This window comes from Chanodichthys erythropterus, chromosome 3, assembly GCF_024489055.1.
Source record: "Chanodichthys erythropterus isolate Z2021 chromosome 3, ASM2448905v1, whole genome shotgun sequence".
Lineage (NCBI taxonomy): Eukaryota > Metazoa > Chordata > Actinopteri > Cypriniformes > Xenocyprididae > Chanodichthys > Chanodichthys erythropterus.
In genome coordinates, this window is record NC_090223.1 from 68,904,953 (window position 1) to 68,931,838 (window position 26,886).

Consider the following 26,886-nt stretch of genomic DNA (forward strand, 5'->3'; position numbering starts at 1 on the left):
AGTGATGATTTGTCTTCTTCCATGTCAGTCAGGTCTTCCTGGACAGTCGTGTCATTTTCATCAAGGTCCATGTCTTCCACGAAGTTATCATCCCAGTCACTTTCTTCCCGTGCATATGATGTTCCAGTGGACAGGTGGTCTTCCATAGAACTTAATGCATCATCAGAGTCAGTCTGACACACTGGGACTTGTTCTGGATGATTTACTTCTGTGTTTTTTTTTTATTTTCTCTGTTTTTTTTAAAACATGTGTGGCAGCTCTCCAAGATCTCAGATATTGCCTTTCTTTCTCTCTCTTTTCCTCACTCATTGTGTAATGTATAAAATTACAAAATAATACAATCATGTGTTCCTAATGGTAAACTGAATCCCTCAAAATAAATACAATGCTCTACCTGTTAAAGTGTGTTTTATTTACCTCAGTCAGGCAGTTTGATAAAGGCTATGAAAAGATCAGACTGCAGAGGCTGTGATGGGGGCTGCAAAACAAAAACAATGGGGCGTGGGTGGACATACAGTATTGTTGAACACAAGTCAAAGTTTATTTATAAACCTTTTTTTTTAGAAACAAGTGTTCGCCAAAGTGCTGTACAAGCATGAATAAGACAATATCACAAATAGAATAAAATAAAGAATATTATGAAATATTATAGAATTAGATTAATTAGTGTTAGTATTGTCACCATATACTTTCTTTGAATCAGGTTTCAGTGATTAATAAAGGGTGTAAATGAGTAATGTCTATTTTATTATTGCAACTATGTTTAAACATATCGGAACAAGCCTTCTGGGTTTCCAAAAGGGTTAAAAAATGCCCAAATTGATGCTTCTGATTGTGTGGAGATTTTAAAAGTATTACAATTTTTAGTATTTAAAACTTAGTTCATCCAAAAAAGAAATTTCTGTCATTTACTCACCCCTGAGTTGTTCCAAACCTGTATACATTTCTTTGTTCTGCTGAACACAAAAAAGGTATTTTGAAGAATGTTTGTGACCAAGCAGTTTCCAGGTACCATTCACTTCCATAGTATTATATATTATATATATATCTCAGTGGCGTGCGGTCCATATAAGCTGCGAATGCTTTGCATACCCAAGCCATTCGTGGACTCGGCAATTAATATTAACATTATAAATTACTATTGAAACCCTTGTTTGATGTGTACCATAAAGCCTACATGATTGGTAATGCGTATGTAACTGTCCGTAATTTATTTGCCAAACTACGGTAATTTTCTTTAAATCTGCCAGTTACGGAGACTTCCGGGTAAGCTGATCTACTGCAGCTTTTGCGCCTTCTCGCTTTTGTTATGGAGCGTCATCATCGTTCCGCGTTCTCATTGGTTTGCTGGTCTATGCGAGTTTACATGGGCAGGATAAGCTATGAGCGGACCGCTCGCCCAAGAGGAAAAATGAGCTGCTGCCAGATCTCGATCACCGACAATCACATTTTATTTGATACAAAACTAACTAGACTTAGCCAAATGGGTAAAAATCATAACTTACACTATTTTCATAGTATTTATATATTTAATTTTCTCCACAAGGAAATTGGCCTAATTTCTGTATGAAAACTGAAAACAAAATAAACTGTTTAATACAGTCTTACTGTAACTATCAGAGGATGTTAATCAATAGTCTGTGCATTTGTTAAAGTCAGTTTGCATAATTTCATCTTATTTTTTAAAGAATACTGATATTTGTATTTTTATAGCCTACTTATTTTATTATAATTACATTCTACTTTTTATTTATAATATACTGCAAATACTAATTATATTATATGCCTGCTTATTTTTAATTAATAATTTAAAAAGTACTTCTGGCATACATTTAAATTGACGGCATGGTGTTTTTTATTTGTCGTGTCTGATTTAGTGTCCTGAACTGATACGATTAAAGGTGATGTTGTTTCTGTGACACTAGCGGCACCTAGAGGATTACAAAAATACAGCATATTTTTCAAACGCACCTTTCGCATGTTGTGCCTCCGTCGACTCAAACGTCACAAAAGCTCTTATAGGTGCTTGTGAAGGCACGTCTCCACAGGTAAATGTAGGCCACTCTCAATAAAACATAGAAGTACTTTTCGCTGCGTTGCTATGTGTCATAAGCAACTGAGTAAACTAACATGGTCTAGAGCAGGGGTGTTAAACTCTTTTTAGGTTGATGGCTGGATTAAAAATTAACAATGTGTGGCATTTTTTAACCTTAGTGCGCTTATAGTTGCATTAGCGTAATATTAACCATATAAACAACAAATTAATTTGCGAGAGAACTTGTACACTGCTCTTCAAAACTGCATTTGTTTTTACAGCAAAAAATACCATTAGATTTATTTAAATAATGCTTTATTTAATATTTTTATTAGCACCATTCTGGTACTGTTTGTAGATTTGTTTTGTTTTTTTAAAGCAAATGTATTTGTTGTTAATGTTTTCACAGGCCAAACTGGCCTTAAACAAAAATGTGTAGCCCTTTGATATTAGAGACAAACACTGCATTTTTATCATAATCCCAACAATGATGTTATGTACATAAGCAGTTGTTTTTAATTTAAATTATTGTATAATTTCAAGATTAACAGCAAAAACAGCACGGCCTGATTTTAGCTTTGTGAAATTATGCTTCATAAGACATCTGCACAATCAGCAGACGGAATGAATGAAAATGCAAATTCACTCTCTGACAGTAGGTGGCGCTCATAGAACAGCAGCAATATAGCGTTTCCTTGGTTACTGCTATACAAAAAGCAGTGCTGCTTGGCTAACGTTACTACTTTATACGGAGATAAGAGGAAATGCCATCAAAACTTTTCTGAAGACCTCCCTTTCAGAGATACATTCATATCAACCCCAATTGTAGTATTTATATTATTCTTTCTATATTTTGCGAACAGTGAACTTGTGCATGCTGCAGTATTTTCTCTGCTGGCGCATGTGTTCTCCTCTTTGTGTCCGTATTCAGCATGTGCCTGTAGCGTGTCAGTGAAAGGAAAGTTTTATAAAACTGTACGTTCAGTCACAAGATGACAGAATCTTTGACCAACCAAAAGGAAAACTCCAGCGTAATTCAACCCATATCCCTATTGCTCGAAATCAGTGAGTGTTGTCGTTAGGTAGAGAAACAAGAAAATTTGATACAACAAGAACTGAACAGCAAAATAGCAAAAAGTAATGAGGGCAAGGAAAGTTTCAGTTTTCTGTGCCACTTTCAGTTATGGTCAGCTCCCACTTCGCAAATTCTACGCAGATTGTTCTATGCAGTTAGAAATGATAATGTCGATAGTTTGATCATAGGATAGTATTTATGTTAATGTAATGTGTTTTGAGTTTCATATTGACTACCATCCAATTCATGAAGCATGAGTATTTTTACTTACTGCAACTTGGGCAGAAAAAAACACTCTTGCTGCATTCCGGTTTTTCCAGACCCCCTGCCCCCACTCATTATCCAGGCGGTCTTTGAGGGCCTCAATCTTTTTACTTTTGCTGAGGCTTGCATAGCAGGCGATGCAGCACTTCCTAATGGCCTGGTTCTCAACCTGGCAAGCAGGGCAACGTCTGAATTTTGGCTTTGTCAATCTGAAATGTACAACACACACACACACACACACACACACAAAGGTTACTACATTTTAAAGGCAAACAAGTTGTCATACAAATAAAACCACAACACACACATACAGAAATAGCCTCAAGGCACATTCAATGTCAAAATTAAATTCATTTAGACCAACCCAACTGTGAATGGGCTCTCTGTTGCCCTACTATTAGGCTTGGACTCTTCTGCAATAAGGTCTTTATCAAAAATACACAGGTCTATGTCCACGCTTTCAGTCATTGAATATACGTGTGGACAGCTGTCTAACACAAACAAAGCATTCTTGAATGAAACACTCCCTGTCATACTAAAGGCACTGGGGTGGCTTGATAGTCTCAAGTTATCTACTGGTGATCTAAAAATTGGGTAGGTGATGTTAATCAGGGAAATTTCACAGTATAAAAAAAAACTACTTACTGTATTACCAATGATGAACTTCATCAACAGGTAGGGTATATTTTAGCTGGACTAATTCAATGTCTTGAGTGATTTTAAACACCCTTAAATAGCCACGCTCTACAGTGTATTCTATACCATCCTAACAAACACAGCATTGAATCTCCTGGCCGAGAGTTTTGTTAAACGACACCTATTCAGCTTTCGACTGAAGTATTGAACAGTGTGTAACAGCCACCTAAATTATGTTGAATACTGTTCATGATGTTGATGTGCCTTTAAAGGGATACTCCACCGTTTTTCATATTAAACTATGTTATTCCCTTAACTAAGACGAGTTGATACATATCTCTCTCGTCTCAGTGCGTGCACCGAATCGCTCTGTCTTGCGGCGAAACTTTGTTAGCACTTAGCTTAGCCCAGTTCATTCAATAGGGGCCAAGCAGAGAAGCTACCAAACACCTCCACGTTTTCCCTATTTAAATACAGTTACTCGAGTAGTGTAACTCGACCTAGGACGGTGACACAAAACAAAACGTTGCGCTTTTCTAAGCGTGTAAAATGGATAACTATATTGTATGGCGGAATACCATAGCAAGTGCTCGGGAGCACTTTGACTTGGCGCAGTAATATCTTCACTCGTGAAAAGTCCTCTCACCGGCCCCCGCTCCCTCTCATCTCCGTCAATAGAATCAACGTGACCTGTACCAGTAGTAATAGTTTGAGCAGAGTTGACGAAGTATCAGGTTGTAGGAAGATAGTTTGTGGACAATCATGGTTATAACGTGCATCGTAAAGGGTTGTGATAAGAAGGAGAAGGTATATAGTGCCGTCATGTTTCACAGAATTCCAGCTCACCACATACAGCGGAGAGCTTGGTTAGCTGCTTTGAACAAGAATCCAAAAACACCGTTGATGACTCTGAAGAAGTGGCGTGTTTGCTCCGAGCATTTCACACCGGAGGACTATACCTGCACAGGAACACGCCTAAAGGATGAGGCTACACCGACAATATTTAAATCACGAACACAACAAAGTGGATCATCACCCAACGCTGTAAGTGTACTTTTGCATGGTATTTGGTTGTCCTGAAAGTGTCAGTCACATTAGCTGAGTAACATAAGTTCGCTGTGAAATCAGGCAGGCAATAAGAAGTGTTTGATTTACATAAGGACTGAGCTCAGAAATAAAAATGTAGTATAAGCCTAAAACCGTACAAGCCCGTAGTATAACGTTATAGTGTCAACAAATCTGATTCTCTGTATCACGAGACTGCAAGGTTACGTTTACCATGCTAATACCTTGACTAATGGTACGGGGAGGGGTATTTTTGTCTCCGGTGAAACACTGAAAGAGTAGGCTACTGTCTACTTGTGTAATACCCTGTAACAATACTTTATACAATACAATACTTACTGGGAAGAATGTAAAAACATATAAATATATATTTTGGTAGTGTTTTTATTTACTTTCCAAAAAAATAATTCTTGTCATTGTTATTTCTGTCATAATTGTGTCAATTATTATACAGGCAGAGTTGAATGACGTACAGCAAGATCATCAAATCACAGGAACAACAAACAAGCAGTAGTCCATATTCTGGCAGAAAGAACAAACTATGGTCATGTTTTTTGAGCAATGCATTAAAAACATTAGCTCTGAATGGATGCTGGAACAGTACTGCGTCAAAGAGCTGAAAATGATAAAAACCCATCAAGATATGCCTTAATAAACAAGAAAATGACAAAATTATTTCATTCCAATACATTCCCTTGCTTTCTTTGCTGCAAAGCTGGCAAGGAATAAGATGTCTGGGATACTCTTAATAGAGCTCAATCTGAAAATGATGAAATTCTCACAGATGGTGAAATGTTTAAATCAAACAAGCACATGATCTTGGCACTATACAGAGATGGATTGTGGATTAAATGTGCATAATGTTATGTTTGGTCAGGTCTGTGCTAGCTTGAGATCTGTAAAAATGTTTTCTGATACCTTATGTGTATCGAATTCAGGGATAAAACTTTTTTTTTTTGGTGTCTCTTCACATTTACAAATGTATAATTAATGAATTATTTAAAAAAATTAGATTCCACAAAGGTGTACAGCAAATCTGTATAAAATAGTTATCCCCCTAGAGGGGGATACAACACCCAGCAGGCCCATCTCCTTCAGAACTGTTCTGTAGTACATGTAATGATTTAACACATTAATAAATGTACATTAATAAAACCTCAACAAATATATATATATATTCCTAAAACTCACTCCCATCCTTGCTGGGCAGCATATCTCCGCCCAGAAAACAGATGACCGAACCGAGTTCTTTTTAAAATTAGCTGCCTAACATCCTCATCCTCATCCGTTCATAAAGCAAATAAAAATTCGTCAAAACATCACATTCTAAGACGTAGGTTAAATACACTGTACAACAGTTCACTAACATGTGAGAAAAATCGACCAAATTATCATATGATAATAAGTATATATTTTATGATATAAACGTGTATCATTTCGCTTAAAAATATCTTTACAAAGTTGTTCTAATTAATAAAAAATTATACTTTACACTTGACAAATAAACGCAGCTTTAACGAGTGTACATTGAATGTACATTCAAAATCAGAGAGGATTGTGGGTAAATAGTGAACGAATGTAGGGAATGCAGAATAAAGGTAAAATATATGAAAAATACAGCATTTTCAAAAAAAAACAAAAAAAAAAAACAAAGCATTAAGACATGTTAAACTGCCCCAGAAACAAGCCTAGAAAAAAAACACTGAACCACCCATTTAAAATGTCTTAAAAATGCACATATGTACACCAGGGAAATCTAAATTTTCTAGGGGACCATGCCCCCGTACCCCCCAAACTAACAACATTTTCTGACCAGGGTAATTATGAAACCCTGCGTACGGCCCGGCTTATATTCTCTTTAATGAAATCTGAGGTAAACGTGTATTTCTACAAATGTGCGCACTTTTGGACTAAAAGTTTGTATGTGTGCACTGTGATCATAAATAAATGGGGCCAAACACGACGGTTTGTGTCTCGTTATTCTATTAATAACTACAGATTGATTTTTACTGATTATTAGTTTCATTGTAAATAGTGTTGCAAATATCTAAGCTATCTAATACTTCAAATCTCAAGGTTAAATCAGAAGATTTTTTGTAAAAATGTAACAAAAATATATAATATAAGATTATATATATCTAATATATATATATATATATATATATATATATATATATATATATATATATATATATATATATTATCTTGTAAAATAGTTGGATTTCTGTACACTTCTGTGATTGTAGACAATGCATGACTTTTATTTTGGAGTGACGACATGACGTCATAAGACTGCACCGCACTCCTACATCTGCTGTGATTCTGCTGAATTAAGGATTGTTTTAAGAATTTAAGCTGTTTTAATCGACGGAAACAGTTTTGTAGTTTTAATAGTTTTACCAGCGATGTTTAATGAGTTTATTTACTATTTAATGTAACATTGTGATTCTTTATCTAACTGTAATGAAGGATATTTGTGTGAGTAAAACTCATCCACTGATGAGAAACAGTAAACCTGCGTCTCATTTCTCTCTCTATATAAATCATAAATCAGTTTATCATGAACACGAGTTCAGTCTCTGGAGAGTCATGATGGAGAAACTGAACTTTTCAACTCCGAGTCAATTGAATCAAACACTTTGATAAATGATTCACTGAATCACGACTTGTGCTGTTCGAACATGAATGAGAACAACAAACACTAACAAACTAACTAACATGTTTTCATTTAAGAGTAATCATTTAAATATAATCTATAACTCGTTAAATACCAAATGTAGATCATAATTATCTAAATATGAAGTTTATTAATTTGCAGTGTTAGTTTTGAGTGGTTTTTTTTTTTATTCCAACGTTAGGTCATTGAAGACTTTTAACTCTGTTTAATTATTCTCTACTTACAGTTTATTAAAGAGGAGACTGAAGAAATGAAGATTGAGTTTAATAAAGAAGAGACTGAAGATATGAAGATAATTATTAAAGAGGAGACTGAAGAAATGAAGATTGAGTTTAATAAAGAAGAGACTGAAGATATGAAGATAATTATTAAAGAGGAGACTGAAGAAATGAAGATTGAGTTTAATAAAGAAGAGACTGAAGATACGAAGATGATTATTAAAGAGGAGACTGAAGAAATGAAGATTGAGTTTAATAAAGATGAGACTGAAGATATGAAGATTGAAGAAACATTCAGTGTGAAACATGAAGAAACTGAGGAACAAACAGGTTGGTTTTATTCTCACAACTGAACTCAGTCATTTGATCATCATTAATATGTCCAGCTCTACAGAAATAGAGAATATACAGAAGTATTATCTTACAGATAATATTACAGAGTTCATTCATTCCAGCATAATATCATTCAGGTATAAATTCCTGTCTAATTGATCGTGAAATGGTTTAATTAAGGTTTGCAGATGCTGAATGAATTTCTAGTTTCAAATGATTGTTAAATAGCAGCACAAAATCTGTGAAATTAGCGAGGGAAGGGCATTTAAAAAACGAACTGGAACGCAGACTCTGAATTCACTCAGTCGTTTCATTCAAGTGGACTTACTGTAGAGCAAGGGTTAGGGTTTGGTTTAAGGCTGGTTACTTGTAATTAAAGGGTTTGTTCACAGAAAAATCAAAATTCTGTCATTTATTACTTACCTTCATGCCGTTCCACACCGTAAGACAACATCACTTTAAAATTCAGTGTTTCCATTAAATGTGACCCCAGACCACAAAACCAGTCATAAGTTGCACGGGTATATTTGTATAATAGCCAACAATACACTGTATTAGTCAAAATTATGCAACATTAAGTAAAGATCATGTTCTATTAAGATATTCTGTCCATTATTTTAGTCCGTTATATTCAAACAAATCATGTATGAGCTCTCTCTCTCTCTTTCTCTCTCTCTCTCGACGCACTGATCACATGCTGTATTTCTGCACAGACACATTTCAGTTGTTTTCACACACATTCAGGATAATGTTTGGATTTGTCCTGTGTATGTTTCTGTGTACTTCAGTAACTACTTATATAACTATGTATATATGACAAAACTAAGGTGATTATTTTTGGACCCTCCAAAAACAGAAATTCTATAGCCAATTACTTAGACAATCTTACTCCATATATTACATCACATGCAAAAAATGTAGGTGTTATCTTTGACTCTGAGCTTTGTCTTGAAAAACAAATTAGCTCAGTAGTTAAAAACAGCTTCTATCAACTGAGAATCATTTCCAGACTTAAATCATCACTTTCCTATCCAGATTATTCATGCATTTATCACATCACGGCCGGACTATTGTAATTCGCAGTACCTTGGCCTTTCTCAATCCTCATTGGCACATTTGCAGATGGTCCAGAATGCAGCAGCTAGACTGTTAACATGATCATATCACTCCAGTTTTAGCTTGTTGTCTTTTTCAGAATTCAATTTAAAGATGTTGCTGTTTTTAAAGATCTTAATGGACAAGCATCATCTTATATCTCTGATCTTATTTATGTGAACTCAGCTCCTATAGGTCCCTCAGATCTGCCAATAACTTACTTACTATAAGTGCAAATCAGCTCCATTGCATATTCCAAGCAATCCCAGATCAAAAAAAAGTGCAGTAAAATACACTTTTTTTAGTACACTTAATACACTTCCATAATGTACTTAAAGTGCTCTATTTCCATGCGCTTATTTTGTATTTAATGTACTAAAAGCTCTTCTTTTTAGTACTTCTTTATATAATCTTAAGAACATCTAAGTGTACTCAACTTTGCTATTTTGAGACACCATAAATTTGAACTAAAATGTGCTTTTAATATACTATCTGTATTTAAAAAAATGTACTTAGTAACATCTTGTAGTACATTTGAACCCATCTGTTATGATCACCGTCTGTTCCTGTCAGTTCCCGGACTACATTACCCATAATCCTCTCTGCCAATCACCTGCACTCACTCCACCAATCACTATCACTAATCACCACACCCAGCTGCAGTACATTAACAGGACTATAAAGGACTTTCACTCACACCACCTCACCGTGAGGTCTTGTTTACCCTGTGTGACATTTCTAGTGATGTCCAAATGAAGCAACGAATCAGTATTGAACCACTTCATCAATTGTTTTGAAAATGGGTTCATTCATTCAAAGCTTCGTTTCAGTGACATCTAGTGGCGAAATTGTAGATAGCAATATAATGTCTGTATAAGTATAACTAGGGTTTGTGTGAATGATGTAAATAAACCAGCCACAAAATAAATAAGCCAGGTGCAGTAGGATAACCAAGGTATAATAAAGCACCTTATTAGGACTGATCAGATAAAAATGTTATCTTCCTAGCTGGCTCCATGATGATGATCACACAATGCCGTGATAATAACAACTATGCAAACTCCTAATACAACAAACCCACATCTTGTGCATCATTTTGGGTGTCTATATAGTCCTATTACGCACCTAAAAAGCTGCTGAAGCGTGCGCGCAGCAAAGTCTCGCGTCATGAAGCCTCTCGCGATGCGAAGCAGTATCGACTGGTCTGAACCACTCACGTGATTCACTTAGAGAACTGAAGCAGTTGCTGCTTCGGACGTCATCGGTCACGTGTGTTTTTCCGCACCAAAGCAAGCTCCGAAGCAGTAGTTCAAGAAAAATGCTGCTCCGAGTTCGAAGCTTGTGTCGGAGCATCGGTGTCAGACAGTCAGTCATCACTAGACATTTCCCTGTGTTTATTGTCTGCCTGTTTATTGTTACCAATCCTGACTGTTTCCTGTTTATTGACCCGTTGCTGCCTGTCCTGACCCTTGCTTTGTATACTGACCTGTGAGTGATATCTGCCTGTTCCTTGACCACGATTCTGCCTGTTCCTTGCTGTTCCTGTTCGCTCCTGATTGACCCTGTCTGTACGACCACTCTCACCTTAATAAAAGCTGCAAATGGATCTTACTATGAGTCCGCATTCATTACACCATCTATCATACACACAATTTTTATGGAAGTGTACTTAAAAAGTGTATTTTATGGCACTAAATATATTTAAATTGTGCTTTGTGGACACACTTAATATATTAAAAATTATACTATACTAAGTGCATATTAAATGTATTATTTTGAAACAACTTGAAGTACAAGCAGCGTATTTCAAGATGTACTTAAGTTCATGTTTTAAGCTATTTGCAATATATTAAATTAAAATGGACCCATTTTAAGTACATTTAGTGCAATTTAAGTGTATTTCTTTAAATACATTTACAATGTACTTTTAAAACTTCTGCTATTACAGTTAGATCTGAAGTATTGTTTTAATGTGCTTTATGAACATTTCCAATACAATTTCAGGTCATTACAAATGCATTAGCATAACACTATAAAGCTGTTTTTATCTGTATACACACACACACACACTTTGAAATCTAAAAAAATTAATGCACTGTAATGGTGTACACAATATGTAAATATTCTTACAGTACGTTAAAAAGTACAGCAGCATTTAATCTTTTGACTAAAATACTTTAAAATAAATAAAACATTTCAGAATTTTACATCAGTGAATAAGAATTACAATGCAATTTTCTGAAAAAGTCACTGAAAAACAAAGTACAGAAGTGAAGTGTATTTTTTTTTAACAAATGTAAGCATGCAAATGCCTGAACCAAACAAAGAAACAAAAGAGTTTAAATGTCACATCTTCAAGTGGAGGGTCACTTCTTTGAGCACAACTGGCATTTTCTGCAACTGAGGTCTTGTAATTCAGACACTACTATTTGAAGGCTGCTTTATCACAGGATCTGTGAAAGGGAAAAAAGGAATTTGTATAAAATTAACAAATGAATAACAGTTTTGCATCCATGATTGAATATACAGTGTTTTATAATTTGCATTGATATTCATTAGAATTTCGTATCGTCATCAAGCTTGACATACGAGTGTCTATTTTATCCTCTTGTCTGTCGTCACTATGCAGCACTCACACTAAACATAAGATTAGAAGAAGCCCAAAAACCCTATTTACAGTGAGCAGAGTTCAATCACAAAGTCATTGATATTGATATTTGAAGCAATAAAGAAAACTGAGTTACAAAAAAAAAAATCTTTATAACAGAGGTGATACGACATTAAAACACTCTTCGCTTGTCTCTGCATTCAGATTTCAGTTTTTTATTTTTTAATGTATGCAAACAGCATACATTTTCTTTACGCAAACAGCAATTTAAAACTTACCTGTAACTTCTGCGTGCAGCATCTTCATCTGATCGCGTCTGATTGGTCAAACTGAATGTAGCTGCATTGAAAAAGACGCACTGTTACACTTTGTATCAAAAATAAGACTAGCATAGAAAAGTAAAGTTAATCAAATACAAATCTTACCTGGAGTCACAAAATAACGGGGTTCCAAAAGCCACACGAAAGAAAAACTGAGATATTTTAGTGAAATCTCAGAGATTTATATCCCTCCGATGAAAGATGATTCATCAAAACGTTTCAAAAAGGCATCGAAAAAACAGTAATGCATATGAATCGCATGGTCTCTTCCAAGTGTTCTAAAGTGACACGATCGCTCTAATATATATATATATCATTTAGCAGTTTAAATTAGTCTACTATTAACATTCAAGGCACATAGGCTTCGTATGCACAGCATATCTGTTAAACAGCTTCTCTCAGGTGAGAGCCTGCAGCTCATTATCATAAGAACCAATCAGAGCTGTTCAGCGACCTTGAAACCAATCAGGTTTCCTCACGTGTGTTACACATGTTGATTAAATTTAAACACAAGTAAATATATAGCCCATTTTTAAGTATCATTGGAAAATGGATTTATGGTGCATTTCAAATAATATGATGTTGAAATCCTTGTGGAAATTCCAGTAGTATACTATTACAAATAACATGTAACGGACAACAGCCTTTAAAGTAGTATAACCGTTTAAAATATGCTTATGGCAAAGATAAATATGCTTATGGCAGTGCTCAATAATAGTTGAAAAATGTTTATAATACATTAAGTTGGTACACTGTAAATGTTAATGTTTTTCAAAATATATTTATTTCGAAAATATTAAAATTCTAAATATATAAATATTTAAAATAGGATAGATTGCAGTAGGCCTACACATGGTTATTAAGTACATTTAAACCCACTTAAAGCTGAATCCTTTTGCTATTTTCTTAAAGTACATATAAAAATACTTTAAATAAAAGTAACATAACTAGGCTTTCTGTAAATACACTAATTTCACTAAAAGTATACTTGTGTTCAGCAATTTTTTTTAAAATGTATCAAAGCATATATATATTACCAATGTACTTCTAGTAAACTGTTTAGAAATGTATTAAAAATATGCTTGTTTTCAGAATATGATAAAACTGTAACTAGCATATATCTAGTAACAAAGTACTTCTAGTATACTGTTTAGAAATATATTAAAATGCAATTCAAAATATTTTTAATGCACTTTTAATAAGCATATTGGGAATAAAAATGTATTATTAACAACTTGCATTTCAAGTATATTTTTTAATACATTTAATAATAGGCCTACGTCTTTTTCACCTGTTTACTTGTAATTAATTCATTTTGTACTGTATTTTTCATGAAAATCCATTAAAATTGAACTTAGTGACAGTATATATAAAATCCAGTAGAATTTTATATAAAGCATTCATAGCACACTTTTAAGTATTGCACTTATAAAACACTATTTGTTATACTTTATCTGACTACACTTAAAATCATTTGAAGTGTTCTAGTGCATTTATATTAAGTGTACTTAAGTACCACAGGTGGGAAAATGTACTTATGACTAGAACATTAGTAATATATTTGTGATTGTCATTTAAACTTAGAATTACTTTGCAAAAGTCTACTAAGATTGAACTAATTTTAAAGCATTGAAAGCACACTTTTAAGAATTACACTAATAAAACTTTTCTGTATATTTTTGCAGTAGTATACTTTATTTCAATGCACTAATAAACTATTTAAATGTTACTGTGAATTAGTGCATTTATATTGAGTGTACTTAAGTACCACAGTTGGGAAAATGTACTCTTAACCAGAACATTAGAAATATATTTGTAATGAAATGAATTTCATTTAAACTTAGGATTACTACATAAAAGTCTACTAAGATTTAACTAATTTTAAAGCATTGAAAGAATACTTCTTAGAATTACACTAATAAAACTCCTCTGTATATTTTTGTGGTAGTATACTTTATTTCAATGCACTAATAAACTATTTAAGTGTTAGTGCTAATTAGTGCGTTTATATTAAGTGTACTTATTTACCACAGCTGGGAAAATGTACTTATGTCTAATACATTAATAATATATTTGTAATAAAATGAACTTCATTTAAACTTAGGATTACTACATAAAAGTCTACTAAGATTGAACTAATGTTTAAAGCATTCAAAGCACACTTTTAACAAATACACTAATAAAACTCTCATGTATATTTTTGAGGTAGTATACTTTATTTCAATGCACTAAAAATCAAGTTAAGTAGTTCTGGTATTTAGTATACTTTTCCAAGTGCAGTGAAGTACTACTGAAGTACAAATATACTTTGAAATAGTGTATGTATAGTGTACAACTTTGACACTTTTATTTAGCACCAAAATAATGTACTACAAATGTACTTGCTTGTATTTAAGTATTTTTTTTAATGCACATTTAATGACCTGGGATCAAGAGCTCAGAGAGGTACGTTTAAAGTAGCTAGACAGATTCTGCCAGTGTTGGTTCAGTGTAAACAATGATGTACATCTGAGTCCTTAAGATGGAGGGAAGTTAGCAAGGGAAGGGCCTAAAAATCTGAACTTGAGCGCAGCCCTGGAGTACCTCAACAGGACACTTGTAGATTTTGTTTTGAGAAATTAATTACCGATCATGAGTCTCTAATAATGAGCTGATGAACCTAGAGCAGGATTGCCCAATCCTGTTCCTGGAGATCTACATACATGCAGAGTTCAGATCCAACCCTGATCGAACACACCTGCCCCTGAAGATCTTAGTTCACTGCTTCAGGTGTGATTGATCAGGGTTGGGTCTGAACTCTGAATGTACTTAGATCTCCAGGAACAGGACGTCTAGTGTTTCATTTCTATTCAACTGTGCTCCGTCTGTTTGATGCACATGTTTGTACTGGTATTCATTCACTGAAGTCTGTGAAGTTAACCATAGTTACAGTATAACCAGTTTTGTGCTGAGAAAACACATCTCATAAGCACTCATTCTTTCCGTCTAATATCACTAGTGTGATGGCTCTGTATCTGGATCGCTAACCGTGCCGGAGTACAGAATGGCTAATACTATTGTGTGTGTTATGTATGACATTACAACAACAAATATCTTCTGTCACTTATTGAATAGTAAAACACTTTTCAATTAATTTAAATAATTTGAGTATATTTAGGTTTATATCAGGTCCGGTGATGAACAGAAATTGTAGTTTGTAAATTCCTCCATCAATGTCAGCTCTCCTCTAACAAACTGATGATCTTAACCAGATGTGAAAAATACAGCAGACATGCAAAATGTGCAGTGGTGAGTCCCTTTGGACAAGGTTTGAAAACCACTGGTGTATAAGATCTATAGACGGGCAACTCTGGTCCTGAAGGGACACTATTCTGCAGAGTCCATCCCTGATCAAACACACCTGTAAAAAATTAACCCAACCCTAAAATGTAACGGTAAAGGCTGATTTATATTTCTGTGTCGCACCTTCACCCGAGACGCTGTGCAGTAGTCTATGCTAGGGGTGTGCACAAATAGTCCAATATTTGAATATCCGATCTGTAATTTATATTCGAAAAAATAAAAAGACTATACGAATTTTACTATGTTGATTTGCTGGCCGTAATGCAGTGAATCCATGATAAATCCTAAGAAATAAAAATACAAAGTTCTGGCATGAAACTCTAGATGGCACAGACTAATAGGTCCTTTAACACAACCTGCTAATTATCGCATCATTATCTATAGGTCACAGATGATTGGTTCCTGCTGTATTAGTAGCCAATGAGCTTGTGTGCTTAATATTTAAATACATGAGTTAGTGTTGCTTAGTAGCGCAGCGTGCTTCAAAAATCATCTAAAGCCGGGTTCACACTGTGCGATTTACAATAGTCCTTTACGATGGTTACTTGTCAGACTGTACGAACATGATCCTCATGTCACACTGTTGGATCTCATCTGTCATTAATGTCAGACTGCACGACAGCCAAAACACATTAAAAACAGACGTGCATGAAAACTTGTCCGGAGTTTTACATCATCAAACATGACAGTTTGACGATTGTCGTAGGAGAAGTCACACTGGAGGATTATGCGCCAAATCTTCTGACACTGCCAGAATTTCGTCTGAGGTAAAATTTGACCGCAACGGTCATTAACCGGCTGAAGGTGAACATGTCAAACTAAAAATTAAAAACGACAGATTTTACGCGCATCGGAGAAAAGAGCAAGGCTAGCATTTGTGCTTATAAAACTTAAACTTTTTAATTAAAAAAAAAAATGACCAATCGTTTCGTTAGATAAGACCCTTATTCATCGTCTGGTGTCGTTTAAAGCCCTTTGAAGCTGCACTGAAGCTGCCATTTGGACCTTCAACCGTTGGGCGCCCATTGAAATGAATGATAAGGAGAAAAATCCTGGAATGTTTACATCAAAAACCTTAATTTCTTTTCGACTGAAGAAAGAAAGACATGGACATCTTGGATGACATGGGGGTGAGTAAATTATTTGCAAAAGTTTATTTAAAAGTGAACTTATCCTTTAACCGGCTGACGGTGAACTTGTCAAACTAGCGATCAAAGACTACAGATTTTAGGCTAGGATTATAGGAATCTTTTAGTATTTGCAAAATTTGTCTCAGACGACCAAATCGTGGCCAAAATCACACAGTGTGAACCAGCCTTAAGATAAGTACATGGGTTCTTATACTACCACTGCATTTGCGTTGTCTGTCATATCAACAGTCTGTTTAATGCTTAGAGAGATTTACTAAGCATTTTAGCAGCTAGTGCATATGCATGTTTTATAATGATACAGAGACAAGCTTGCTGAACTTTAAATGGAAGCGCGTTTTGCTTGTATCACATTCTAACGAAGCTACAGCAAGTATTTTGTACAGCAGCAGCAGTATGGATAACAAATTCAGATAGCCATGGAGTGGATATCAACAACATAACAGAACGCAGCAGACGTTGCATGCAGGGCTAAAGTAACCTGTTTGCTATTGAGTGAGATGAGTTTGTGACAGCTAATGAGTGATCATGCAATGTGAATATATCATGATTAAAATGCAAACAATGTTTTCATCTTATTTACATACTAAGTACGTGAGCAGCTGTATTCAGATTTTATTGTGCATTTACTTTTCATACTACAGGACGAACAGCGATTTTGCAAGGTCGGTAAGTCATTTAATTAATGGATTTCGCGTAGAATGATATTTATCATTTCTGCTTACCTTAGAGTGTGCAAAGGCAGTTCTATGTGTTCTTCAAACGAAGCAAGAGTGCCTCAGTTGATGCTTAATGTGTAATTTTGTGTTATAATCTGTATAGTATAATTCCTGTTGCGTTCTGGATAACTTCAGGTGTTTTCTATATGCAGTGTGTTGCAACGGCAGGCAGTGTGGCCGAATTATGGACAAGCTTTGTTAATCTAAGCAGTGCTGCATGTCCGTTAGAAATCTCTCTCTCTCTGCTTAAAATGCAGAGGTATCCATTAACAGGAGCGTAAATAGGAGGCACTTTGCAGTGTGGTGGTCAGCCATTGACGTAGCGGAACTTTGAGTTCGCTACTGAGAAAAGTGAATGCGGCCATACGTTTTAATTTGTTTATCTGTGAGGGCTGACAGTCAGTTGCACGCTGAGAAATTATGTTATGGGATTCACTGTCAAATTGCATCCACTGCCATAACCATTGCATATGGGACAAAGATGTAATAGAAATGCATTAGCATGCAACTCAGACAAGATAGAATATTAATTAAAAATATTGAGTTCTGTTAATCTCATTGATATTATGATGTGTAAATATAAATGTTTCATAGTATTGCTCAACTTCAACAACTCTTCAGGGCTGATGTTTTATGTACCTACATGTTTCGGGCTGGGTCAGCTGATGCATGTTGAAGTCATGCTAATTAATTTTCCTTTCATCTGAATGAGATTACTTTTAGGAGTATATAGGGTTACAATGACATTATCAAATGATGCTACATCATTATACTATTATTTGCTCAGGTGATTGAGGAGGGTTTCTTATCTCTATTAGCCTGCAATGTTTTACCATTTGTTAAAGCCACACATAATGTGTGTTCTAATTGGTATGTTTGAGCCTTTTGGCTCAGACACACATTTACATAGGCCACTAGAGCTAAGCCATTCGGCGTGATAGCCCAGGCACACATAGTCTAATAGGCAACTAGAGCCAAGCCTTACGGCCCAGAATATTTGTTGTGGCAAAAATGAGCCAGGCACACATAGATAGCTTACACACGGTTCCTATGGCTCTTCGAAGCAGCAGCAGTACATTTGTTTTGGCGGTAGATCTGCTGGGGGGTGAGGGTGAATCATTATCTTGCCTTCTGCATTGATGGGGGATCTCTGACATCTTTGGGCTTGTATTGTCCAATATCATGTAACCTGCTCTGTTGGGGGGTTATTCATGTACGCTATATTGTACAGCAGCAGCATGTCTTACTTGCTCACAGCAGCGGGTCATGTATGTATTGGCAGTAGCAAGTCCCATACTTGCTCTGCAGCAGCAGCAATAAAGCAGCAGCAGCGTAGCAGATCTATTCCACCAAGACCAAATATATCTACATTGTCATATCCATTACCATACCAAACACTCCGAGAGTTTTCATGACTTGCAGTTATAACTAAATGCACCGGGTGGTGCTGTGGAGCATGTTTAATAGGTTTATTTTATTTGATTGTCGCAAAATGTTGTTGCCTGCCTCGCGAAGTTTGGAATTACTTAGATGAAAATGATCTTACACAATGGAATTACTTTTAATCAAATGAATTAATGAAACTGAGTTATAATAATATCACCACCATAATGAGAAAACACATGAAATCTAAACACCCGTCAAATGAGGAAAGAAAGCTGTTCATCACTGCATTCACAACAGGTAAGCGCAGCTGTAACCTGAGTGAGCCGATAAGATAACTTATCTAATAGCAAAATGATTTTGAGACATATGCTTCCTTTAAGTTTCACAGAGGGAGATATATTTACGAACAGAAAATACAAAGTGCTGCTGTTAGAAACTTAGCTTAGCACAGCGTTATGTATTATTGTTATATTTGTGTTTCTGCAACGTCTGTCAGTGCAGCTTGTTTTCTCACCCGAGCATGTGGATATTATAGTTTTTTCTCAACATGTACATGTGAAACAATATAAACACGATAATCATAAGATGACTCGAGTGTATTATGTACATTACGTTTTGTACGATAACTGCCGCTGTCTGCTTTATTAGTGTTTTTCCCGTTGTTTTCTTTTGTTCCTTGTATGTGTAATGTATGGGACGCGACAACAGAGTTGGAGATCCACATGCAGACTTTATTAATAGGATGAGCGTAGTCATATAGGCAGAGGGTCAAACACCAGCAAACAGAAACGAGAAAAATAATCCAATCACAGGCAAAGGTCTAGGCAGGCAGCAAACAATCATAAACACGGAAACAGTCCAGGGTCAAAAACACGGAGACAAGGCCGGATACAAGGCTAAACAATAGCTGTCTCATTTCGAAGGCTGCATCCTCCAGAGGTTGCAGAGATGAACATTGTAGTCAATCATAGACATGTTGAGCGATTGAAAGCTGTGATCTCATCATTGCAACTAAATTTCTCTACACAAACAAATGCTTTCATCTTCATTAACAGTGCAAACGCGATATAAGAGATTCACTGAATAAAACGGGAGTTTTGCACGTCAGTCACTGATAAACTCACGCTGTTTAATTGACAGTTTCAGCGTGCTGCTCCAACGATTGCAAAGGGGACTTTCTTTGAGCTTTCTTTATATAATTCAGTCACTGTTAAATAACTGATTATTTTTATCCTACTAAGAGAAACAACGCAAGGTGAAGTTTAGTCACTGGTTTGAGTTACTGACACTAGGCATGTGACGGTATCAAATTTTCATGTTGCGATTAATTGATGAAGCTTTTATCACGGTATTATCGCGATATTAAAATAAGTTGCAAAACCATTTTTGTCATAATTTAACAGGTTTAAGAACTCTTTTTTTTAATAAAACAAAAACAACTCTGACTGAAATTTTTAAACAGATTAAAATGCAAAAGAATTAGGCTATAACGAACAACAGATAACACTTTACTCTATAAGCATTAGATTTAACACAGTTAAATACTTAGGCTACCTATTCTATTGCATGTCATGCGCGATTCGGTGGGCGGGGCTAAACAGGCAGGGATTAAGTAGGCGTTGATCTTCTTCTGCAGAGGCGGTGCTTGCTGCCCTTTGACCTCATAGATCCCCACTTTGTAAATCCTGTCTTTTTCTGGGTCTGGTGTCAATTAAAGCTTTTATTGGACTAATAAGGAAGTTTTCAACTCTAAAACTTACAGAATATTCTTTTAGTATGATGACCTCTTATGTGTCAAAAGGAAAATTTGATTTCTCAGTTCATCACCCATTTAAAGGCAAGTAGTTTCAAGCTTGTTTTTGTTTTAAACTTTGTTCTGCCTAATATCCTCCTCCTTTGTCTCTGTAACAGATATCTGTTGTACATTAGCCAGCTCAAGCATAACCCAAAATAAAACAAATACATTTTCTTGTCAAATTACATACAAATTTATTATTAATTTTCATTCATTGTCTGAGAGCGCAACAAGGCTGCTGTGAACATGTTGGCATAGCAACGATATACTTCCTGTTTTCTTTCCTGCCTGTGTGTCCTAAAAAAGACGTCTCATTTAATTCTGGCTAAGAATACTCCATATACTGCATCCTTCACAGAATTCGTCATCTTGACGCAAAAGTAAAAATCAGCCTTAAGTCTTCAGGAATGCTTGAAAATTATAGGCAGGTGCATTTGATTAGGGATGAAACTTAACTCTGCAAAAGAGTGGTCCTCCAGTACCAAAGCTGCCCATCCCTGATCCACAGGATACAAACATGTTGTTGGTTTTGAAGCTTTTAAATGTCTAAATTGTTTTATGTCTATTTTTGCCCTAGACCTAATGGCACTGAAAGAGGCGAGTCATGAACTTAATGAAAGGCAAGAAGAGGAAGAACATTATTATAAACATCATTTCATGACTGGGGAAAGAGCAACACAGAAAAAAGAGCTCAAAAGACTGGAACTAAGAGTTCTGGAGAGAAGCCTTTCACTTGCCAACAGTGTGGAAAGAGTTTCAGACCTAAAAGAAACCTTAAAGTCAACATGATAATTCACACCAGAGAGAAGCCTTATACCTGCCAACAGTGTGGAAAGAGTTTCACAAGTGAAGAAAACCTTAAAGACCACGTGAGAATATACACTGGAGAAAAGCCTTACACCTGCCAACAGTGTGGAAAGAGTTTCAATAGAAAAGGAAAACTTGAAAACCACATGAGAGTTCACACTGGAGAGAAGCCCTTCACCTGCCAACAGTGTGGAAAGCGTTTCACACGTGAAAACCACCTTAAAGACCACATGCGAATTCATACTGGAGAGAAACCTTTCGCCTGCTACCAATGTGGACAGAATTTCAGTCATAAAATAAGCCTTATAAGGCCATATGAGAATTCACACTGGAGAGAAACCTTTCACCTGCCAACAATGTGGATAGAGTTTCACACGTGAAGAAAGCCTTAAAGTCCACATGAGAATTCATACTGGAGAAAAGCTTTACATCTGTCAAGAGTGTGGAAAGAGTTTCAGTCATAAAAGAAGCCTTACAGTCCACATGAGAATTCATACTGGAGAAAAGCTTTACATCTGCCAACAGTGTGGAAAGAGTTTCAGTAGAAAAGGAAGACTTGAAAACCACATGACAGTTCACACTGGAGAGAAGCCCTTCACCTGCCAACAGTGTGGAAAGAGTTTCACACGTGAAAACCACCTTAAAGACCACATGAGAATTCACACTGGAGAGAAGCCTGGTTTAGATAGAAAATTCAAATAAAAATTGACAAAATGAATTGTCTTTATTCTTTCTGTGTTAAACTAAGTGTTGTTTATCATGAGACTGCAGTGCTCGTAAACATAATCAATGTAGCCTATTATTAGCCCTTTTAAATATTCTTTTGCCCTTGTGCTTGGGAGTTTGTTGTCATTTTCTCTGTGCTCATATTTTAATATTCATTATTCTGTATAATGGGTTTGTTGTATGTCTGTGCTCCATTGGTTGCATCTCCCCTCTTCCCCCTTCTCCCACTTTTCCAGAGCTTTACACGCCCATTTTCACAGAGATTTTGAGCTTTGAGGTGTGAACGACCAGGGGAAAACGGGGGTTTCATGAACCTTTAACAATGGACAATTTATATAATATATATATATATATATATATACACACACACACACACACACCTAAAGGATGATTAGGAACACCATACTAATACTGTGTTTGATCCCCTTTCGCCTTCAGAACTGCCTTTATTCTATGTGGCATTGATTTAACAAGGTGCTGAAAGCATTCTTTAGAAATGTTGGCCCATACTGATAGGATAGTACTTGCAGTTGATGGAGATTTGTGGGATGCACATACAGGGCACGAAGCTCCCGTTCCACCACATCCCAAAGATGCTCTATTGGGTTGAGATATGTTGACTGTGGGGGCCATTTTAGTACAGTGAACTCATTGTCATGCTCAAGAAACCAATTTGAAATGATTCGAGCTTTGTGACATGGTGCATTATCCTGCTGGAAGTAGCCATCAGAGGATGGGTACATGGTGGTCATAAAGGGATGGACATGGTCAGAAACAATGCTCAGGTAGGCTGTGGCATTTAAATGATGCCCAATTGGCACTAAGGGGCCTAAAGTGTGCCAAGAAAACATCCCCCACACCATTACACCACCACCACCAGCCTGCACAGTGGTAACAAGGCATGATGGATCCATGTTCTCATTGTTTACGCCAAATTCTGACTCTACCATCTGAATGTCTCAACAGAAATCGAGACTCATCAGACCAGGCAACATTTTTCCAGTCTTCAACTGTCCAATTTTGGTGAGCTTGTGCAAATTGTAGCCTCTTTTTCCTCTTTGTAGTGGAGATGAGTGGTACCCGGTGGGGTCTTCTGCTGTTGTAGCCCATCCGCCTCAAGGTTGTGCGTGTTGTGGCTTCACAAATGCTTTGCTGCATACCTTGGTTGTAACGAGTGGTTATTTCAGTCAAAGTTGCTCTTCTATCAGCTTAAATCAGTCGGCCCATTCTCCTCTGACCTCTAGCATCAACAAGGCATTTTCGCCCACAGGACTGCCGCATACTGGATGTTTTTCCCTTTTCACACCATTCTATGTAAACCCTAGAAATGGTTGTGCGTGAAAATCCCAGTAACTGAGCAGATTGTGAAATACTCAGACCGGCCCGTCTGGCACCAACAACCATGCCAGGCTCAAAATTGCTTAAATCACCTTTCTTTCCCATTCTGACATTCAGTTTGGAGTTCAGGAGATTGTCTTGACCAGGACCACACCCCTAAATGCATTGAAGCAACTGCCATGTGATTGGTTGATTAGGAAATTGCATTAATGAGAAATTGAACAGGTGTTCCTAATAATCCTTTAGGTGAGTGTAGGCGTTATGTTGTATATATTTGAATAGTACAGAAAATAAATAATAATACATAACATTACATTTACATTTATTCATTTGGCAGACGCTTTTATCCAAAGCGACTTACAAGTGAGGAAATACAACAAGCGAGTCGTCATGATGAGGCAAATAGACAAGAAGTGCTCATAATACAAGTTATAGGCAGTGCTCAGATTATCCTAAGCTACAATAGAGAGGGATTAGAGGAAGTGAAAGGATAGGAATAAGAAGTTTTTTGTTTTTTTTTTAAGATGAGGTTAAGTGCTCACGAAAGAGATGGGTTTTCAGCTGTCTTTGAATATTGCCAGGGATTCTGCATTCCGGATGAAGGCAGGAAGATCGTTCCACCAGCAAGGGACAGTGAATGAGAATGTTCTGGAGAGTGATTTTGTGCCTCTCTGTGATGGTACCACAAACCTTCGCTCCTTTAATGAGCGCAGGTTTCTGGTTGGAGTGTAGACTCGTAAGAGTGAGTGGAAGTAGGAGGGTGCTGAGGCTGTGGTAGATCTGTAAGCAAGCGTCAACACCTTGAATTTGATGCGAGCAGCAAGTGGTAGCCAGTGAAGAGAGATGAAGAGAGGCGTGACGTGGGCTCTTTTGGGCTCGTTGAAGATGAGACGTGCTGCTGCGTTCTGAATCATTTGTAGAGGCTTGATTGTGCATGATGGCAGTCCAGCCAGAAGTGCATTGCAGTAATCAAGCCTAGAAATGACCAGAGCCTGGACCAGAAGTTGTGTTGCATGTTCTGTTAGAAAGGGCCTGATTTTCCTGATGTTGTATAGTGCAAATCTGCATGACCGAGCTGTCATTGCAATGTGGTCTTTGATGGTCAGTTGATCATCAATGATTACTCCAAGATTTCTGGACGAATTTGATGGGGTAATTGAGGATGTGCCTAGCTGGATGCTGAAATCGTGATTTAGAGTCGGATTGGCAGGGAAGACGAGAAGCTCAGTCTTAGCCAGGTTGAGCTGTAGATGATGTTCTTTCATCCATGCCGAGATGTCCGCCAGACAGCTTGAGATTCGTGCAGCTACTGTGGGATCATCTGGTTGGAATGAAAGGAAGAGTTGTGTGTCATCAGCATAGCAATGGTAGGTGAAACCATGTGCCTGAATGATGGGACCAAGTGATGTAGTGTAAATGGAGAAGAGGAGGGGTCCAAGAACTGAACCCTGAGGAACACCCGTGGTCAGCTGATGAGCTTTGGATACCTCCCCTCTCCAGGCAACCCTGAAAGACCTTCCTGTGAGATAGGATTCAAACCAGAGAAGTGGAGTACCTGTGATGCCCAGTGATGAGAGGGTGGACAGGAGGATCTGATGATTCACCGTGTCAAAGGCAGCTGATAGATCGAGCAGAATGAGAACTGATGATTTGGAATCAGCCTTTGCAATCCGCAGGGATTCAGTGACCGACAGCAGTGCAGTCTCAGTCGAGTGGCCACTCTTGAAACCAGATTGATTGACATCCAATTGGTTGCTCCGTGAGAGGAAAGATGACACCTGGTTGAAAACAACTCGTTCAAGTGTTTTTCCTATGAATGGTAGGAGAGAAACAGGTCTGTAGCTGTCTACAAGAGACATGTTTAATGTGGGTTTCTTAAGCAGTGGGGTTACCCAAGCCTGTTTGAATGTGTTAGGGAAAGTAAATAATATATATAAATAATAAATATAATAATTTTTTACAGTTATGAGTATTTATAAATAATTATAATAATGAAAATAATAATAATAAATATTGCAGTTGTATGTTGTTTTGTTTTTGAAGAGATATAAGTATATGACATTTTATTTTACATCTTATTTTAAGGTGTCTGTGAAGGTGAAGGTGTTGCAGTTACTTTCTCAGAAGCAAACTGTCAGTAGGAGCCGGCAGAGGCTGACACAGACAACAAATACCGTCGCAGACCATGCTAAAAAAATCTTCTTAACAGTGTGGGGTGACCGTTCATTGGAAATAGGTAGCTGGTATGAGCTTACAGATGTGTCTGTATGCTTGTTCATACAGACATCTTGTTTGAGCACAACTGTGCAAACTACCTTTTCCATTGTTGATGACTGTGGTAGTTCAGCAGAAGTAGAACAAGGTGAATGAGAAAGTATTGTAGGAGAAATTGTGGACACAGAAATCAGAATTCAGTATTTTGGAGTTTGTGAATCTGGAAACCAATATGACTCGATGTGAAAATTGCAGAGCTTTCTGCTTCCAAAGTTACATGTCTGTTACGTGGACACATCACAGTTGAAATAGGAGCACAAAACAAGAAAATTCACATGGACCATGACGAATTCTGCAACCTATTAGGAATTGGTTTCAAAAGTACTTGGCCATGAAAAACTGCAGATTGATATGTGTGGCCAAGTCATGATAAATGTACAGTTTGTAAAGTCCATGTATGAGGCCAGAAGCAGTAGTGTGCCTGGTTTCCACAAACATGTGCACTCTAATTTTGAAATTGAGAAGGACAGTATGCCTTGTACTTCTACTGCCAGTGTTTGTGCTTTAAGCAGCAGTGAATGTGGTCATACTAAAGCTGTGCAATCTGATGTTCACATTGAGAAGGACAGTGTGCCTTGTACTACTTCAGCTAGTGTTTGTGCTTTAAGCAGCAGTGAATCTGGACTTAGTAAATCTTTGCAGTGTGATGTCCACAGTGAGAAGGACAGTGTGATTTGTACTCCTTGTACTAATGAGAAAGAGAGTGTAGATGTTCAAGACAATTTGAGGACATAGACTTGGATTTGGAAGAACTTGAGTGTTTGAATGGATAGGGGGCTGTTTCTTTCTTTCTTTCTTTCTTTTTTGAAAGTTTATGATAAGGTGAAGTTGTATTAGTTGCAATGTATATATTTGCGAAATATAAGTACAATATAAGTACAGTGTGAAGTGAGTTACTTTTTTGTCACAGCTGTATATACTTATGTCTAACACAAGCTTTTTTCCACCCCGGAAGTTAATGTAGCACCATCTTGTATATGTTACATATTACCACGCTTGTTTTTACAGCATATTTTTAACCACTT

At 36.5% G+C, this 26,886-nt stretch overlaps 1 pseudogene; it reads left to right on the forward strand.

The window, feature by feature from the left end:
- LOC137006927 (gastrula zinc finger protein XlCGF57.1-like) overlaps nucleotides 1–26,886 on the forward strand; it is a 194,374-nt pseudogene that overhangs the window by 42,309 nt on the left and 125,179 nt on the right.